The 5,123-nt window shown below is 48.0% G+C and overlaps 1 long non-coding RNA gene across 1 annotated transcript; it reads left to right on the top strand.

The window, feature by feature from the left end:
- The first annotated feature begins 232 nt into the window (after nt 1-232).
- On the top strand, nt 233-4,088 carry LOC134477141 (uncharacterized). Its single transcript, XR_010049052.1, has 3 exons — nt 233-590; nt 2,235-2,389; nt 3,793-4,088. It is a non-coding gene; the product is annotated as an uncharacterized LOC134477141 (long non-coding RNA).
- The last annotated feature ends 1,035 nt before the right edge of the window (nt 4,089-5,123 follow it).

Genomic DNA, 5,123 nt, shown 5'->3' with positions numbered 1-5,123 from the left:
CTTCTCAAGAAAATGCAAGTCTGCAGGAAGCAGGGAAAGGTATGCATGCCCTGAATAAGTAACAGGATCCTGGAGAGCCAGCTTTCTGCATTCAGAGCTTTTCCTCCTGGAGGTACAGTGCCCTACAGGAGGAAGAGGGAGGAGGAGAGGAGAGAGGACAGGGGCTTGCGTAATTCTTTCAGGAAGGGCGCCAAAAAGGAAAGAAACAATGCAAACAGCGTAGGCACATAGGCGACATGCAGACATCAGATGAATGTTTATTTGTGGACTGGAATAGGCTTGAAGCACAGGACAGAGGGTTGGGGAGTGCCTGCCTTCACAGTTTGGCTCAAGGCATGATCTCGACTTTGGATATTAGTAGATCTGCTCCACTGAGCAGCTGAGCTCGACTCTGCTGAAGCCACAGAAGCTGTGAACACACAGAGAAACATAGTTTGTGCTCTGCAGGGGCTGCAGCTAAGGGAAGCAGAAGGTGGGCAAAAGCGTATGCCTGAGACTGAGTAGGGAGTGAAGAAAGGCTTCCTGGAAGAGCTGCCTCTGCACAAATGGATAGCGAGGTCAAGGGCCAGAGGCAACAGCAAAAGGAAGAGGTAGGTAACAACAAGCAGGGTGAGCTGGTGAGCCGCACCGGTGCTCCTTTAATTGTGGGCCAAATGCATCTCTAGTCTTCTCTACGGAGCCCGCTGCTTACCTAACCTCTTCTCCTTGATTCTCAGGAGGCCTGGGAGCCTGCATCCCTCTAGCATTGCCATTATGTGTTGGTATAATAGGCTTTGGGTCGCCAAATTTATACTTAGCTGAACATGAATCAGAAAAATCAAAGCACTTTAAGGAAAGGATTAATTATTAAAAGCCTATCTATTAAAGCTTCGCACTTAGGAGATAGCTACAAATTAGTTCTGAATTGAGCAGCAAAGAAAGGCTGGTACACTTCTAGGTCCCTGTGCCAGGGCATTTTGCAAAGTGTGAGCTGGGCCAAGTCATCACCAGTGAAATTCACGTAACCCCTGCTATTAAAATTCTTCCATTGCCTTCTCTTGAGAACACGGAAAGATTAGCCAAACATTAGGGAACATCGCCTGCTGTTGCAAAGTTTTATGTACCCTGCCTGCCTGCTGATAAAAGGAGGTTCAGTTTGTGGAAGTGGCAAAGAGCAGAGACTCTGAAAAAGGATATCTGTTGTTCATACAAATAACCTTTCCTCATTGTACTCTGCTTGCTGAGCTATCAGATAAAACAGTCTTATGATGGAGGTATGTTTTTCCTTGGAATAAAAGGCTGTTTTCTTTGTAATGCTAATCCCAGGGCAATTTTAAAAGAAAATTAAATATTGATGAACTTGGTGGACAGTAATGTATCTTAAGTCATTGTAGAAAACTTCTAAGGAAAGGGAACAATTCTCCTTTCAAAATGACCTTTCTGCCTGTGAATGCTCTGGCGTCTTCTATTCACATGATTCTCCTCCTGTTCAATTATACATCTGACACAGAGCCCACCTTCAAGGCAGGTAGTTTAAGAATTGAATCCTGTCATGTGTTGTTTACAGTCTTAGAATGCATGGCTTTGCATTGTTTAAAAGTACATGTGGGTATCATTCAAACACAGGACCTACTGCAAGTATTTAAAATAGAAGTTTAATCCAAGGAATTAGCCACACTGGTGATAGACAAGCAGACCACAGGAAAAAGAAACCATGAAAGCCAGGGCTGTGCCAACCAGGCCCACAGAGGAAAGCTGCTCTGAGGCTGGAGAGGAGAAGGAAAGGGAAGACCTTGTGCTTTTGTCTTCGCTCTGGCTTCCTCACCTCTGTGTGAGTTTCTAAGACACACTTTGATCAACTGGAGCCCAAAATCAGCAGAGACGGAGCCTGGAGACCTGCAGCTTTGAGCAGTGCAGACTGGATTAGAGGTGAGGCGAGGGCAGATCCAGGATCTGCAAAGCGTGCCAGGTTCTTATGACTTGCACAGGGCAATGGAAATACAGTATCTAGAGCATGTTTACACTCTGAAAAGACTAAGGGCGAAGTCACATTGCCAAGAACAAAGGAAGAAGTGTGTTCCAAGCAAGAGGGTATCTGCTGAGGGACATCATTGGCAATGTGACTTTGACTGTGACTTTCAATAATTTAAATATCTACTGTGTTTTTTTTTAAATCTCACTTTGCCGATCAAATGTTTTGGTAATTTCTGTGAAGTAAAAATATGATGCTAGGTCCTCTTCTACCTTATCATAAGATCTGGCACCGTGTGACTCCTGGCTCTTCCGCCAAGTCAAGATGACTGCAAAAGGGAAACATTTTGAATCCAGTCTGGACCTTGAGGCAACCGGGACACCGCAGCTAAAGGCCCTCAGGAAAGAGGACTCCAGAGAGAGCAGTGGGAACGAGCAGGTATGCTGGAAGCCAGGGAAAGATTTTCAGGGAGAGTCACTGCAATGTATCTTTTACTCTAATAAATTTTTAAGAATTTAAATGTTCACTGTATTTTTCAAATCACCACCTCTTACTTGATGGAGAAGGCATGAAGCCTGGTAACACTCTCTCTGATCAAGACAGAGGAGGGGAGAGGAGAGGAGAGACTCCTGCAGTTCAGAGGGGGAACAAACATGATTCTGAATTGGAGAGCTCAGCTCCGCCCCCTTTCCTCCTTTTTTTCTCTGCTTCTCTGTCCTTCCACCCTTGTCTTTCCCTCCATGCTCAGAAGTCTGCAGCCTGACTTTCCTCTTGTTAGTATTTGACCCCAGGTTTTCCTCCACACAATTACTGCAGCGCCTCAAGAGCAGCTCCCTGAGAAATGCTTCTGCTGCTGGGAAGCAGGAGCTGAGCAGGAGGGAGCTGCCTTAGGCAGAGGGACCGCTTGGCCTTCTCATGTGCCTGTTCCGCATCTGCCCCAGCCACTTCCCTGGAACCAGCCTGCAGCTCCTGAGACTGGAACCTCCTCCTCCATACCCACTTTGCCCTGCACGCGGCCACAGGTGCCCGGTGCCCTGGGTCTGCCAGGGACTAAATGTGCAATGGTGGCAAAGGTTTTCTTGCCCCAAATTTCACTTTCTCACCTGAAATGCACCTTGCATTTATAAATAACCGATGCTGTCTATTGGGCCTGGAACATTGTAAGCTTTGGTTATTAATTATTTGTATTCATTTTTACTCAATACATAACAATCGTGCATGATTATTACAGAGGTAAACATGTGTTCCCTAGTCTGTATGATAGGTGGATACGTATGTGCAGTGAGTGATGGTAGAATCGGCAGTTAATATACCCATCACCTCAAACTTTCATCATTCCTTTGTGCTGAAGCATTTGAAATCCCCTCCTCGGGCTATTTTGAAATGCAGCATGAACTTTGCTGACTGTGGTCCCCTGACCACATTATAGACCAGTGATTGTGAGCTGGCTACAGTGCAGGATTCTGGAATGAGTTCTCCTAGTGGTGAACCGCAACTCTTCCCTATCACTGTCCTTTCTTAACTTGAGGGCCAAAGGAACCCCTATCCAGGAGGCCTGGGGTGAAAGGTAAGGGGCTTCAAGTTCCTCTGACAGATGCCTCCTGTGATGTGGCTCCCAGTCCAACCACTCTCTTCCTCTCTGTCCCTGTGACTGGTCCTGTCAGGCCCCATCTGTTCTTAGGACCCTCCTGCTGGACAGCCCTGGAGACAGCAGCATCCTGTGACACTGCTGGGCTGACCCTTCACTCCAATGTTGTCTTCTTACCAAGGCCTCTGACTCTTCTCTCCTGCCCCTCAGGCCATACCTGGGCATCTCTGACCCTCTTTCCTTCAACCCTTAGGTGGATCCTTTGATTCCTCGAATGTGGCATCTTCTCAGATGTATCCTCATTCTCCAAAGCCAGGTGGATTCCCCTGCATGCAAGAGCTGATAAAATATACAGTGAGTGTTTAAGTTAAAAAAAAAAAAACAGTTATTACAGTAGAAGACACATTTCCATGAATCCCCTCACAATGCTTCCCTCACGACGAACACATTTTTCCCCTCGTCCTTGCCACCGCCTGCAGCAGCTCTGGAGTCCTCTTTCCTGGGGGTCTTTATCTGTGCTGTACTGGCTGCTTCCATGTCCTGAATGGATTCAAAAGTTTCCCTCTCACAGTCATTGTGACCTTGGAGAAGAGCCAGAAATCACGTCGTGTCAGGTCTGGTGACTAAGGCGGATGAGGACACGGCCTCAGATTTTTACCAGCCTGCCCTTCTATTGGGTGGCTCTTGGCAGCAGCATTCACTGTATTTTTGGTCACACCACGCGAAGACCCTCAGGAAGGAGACTCCAGAGCTGCTGTAGAAAGCAGCAACATTGATGGGAAGAATGTGCTCAAAGAGAGGAGGATTTTGAGGAGGATTCGTGGTGATGCATATTTTACTGTAACAAATCTTTCTTTTTAACTACACACTGCATTTTTCTACCCCACCCACATCCTGCAGCTGACTGGGGACCTGTGTTTTGGTTTGTTCTTTACCACACAAGGGCCAGGGCCTCTGGGGGCCTTTGTATCCTCATTCCATGTCAGTCCCCAGGAGCAGCTGCTTTGCTTCCAGGAATAAAGCTGCATCTTGTTGCCTGGGCATGTGTACATTTAGCACAGCGTCTGCTGAGCAGGTACAGCACCTGGGTTTCCCTCCCACACCTGTCCCCACTGGGAGGCGATTAAGAAAGGAAATGTGCCAGGGAGGGAAAGCCAGCTGAGTGGCTCCCAGGAGTACAGCTCTGTAAGGTGTCTCTGCCCCCATCACTCTGCTGCAATGCTCAGAGCTGCCTCAAGGGCTCCATGCGGAGAGGAGCAGGGTCAAGTCTGACCCACAGCCAGAGAGTGAAGCCCCGGCTCCACTGCCACCTTGCAAGTCCTGCACCCATCAGGTGATGTCTTTGTCCCTCTCTGCACCTGTCATTTCCAAGGTGCCTGTGTCAAGTGCTCTGGGTTTCTGCTGGCCCCTCCCAGCCAATCCCTATGCTTTGGGTTTGTTTCCTGCTACTGGGGATTGAACCCCTGAACTCTGCACTGAGCTCCATTCCCAGCCCCCACCATCACCATGCCCCACCTCACCTTTTGAACTTTAAATTTTGAGTCAAGGTCTGGTTGCATCACTAAGTTGCCCGGGCTGGGCTTG

The sequence above is a fragment of the Cavia porcellus genome, unplaced genomic scaffold (assembly GCF_034190915.1).
Source record: "Cavia porcellus strain 051 isolate PalLab524CR breed Dunkin Hartley unplaced genomic scaffold, mCavPor4.1 scaffold_8, whole genome shotgun sequence".
Classification (NCBI taxonomy): domain Eukaryota; kingdom Metazoa; phylum Chordata; class Mammalia; order Rodentia; family Caviidae; genus Cavia; species Cavia porcellus.
Note: the sequence above shows the minus strand (reverse complement) of the source record. Positions and strands in the feature narration are given on the sequence as shown.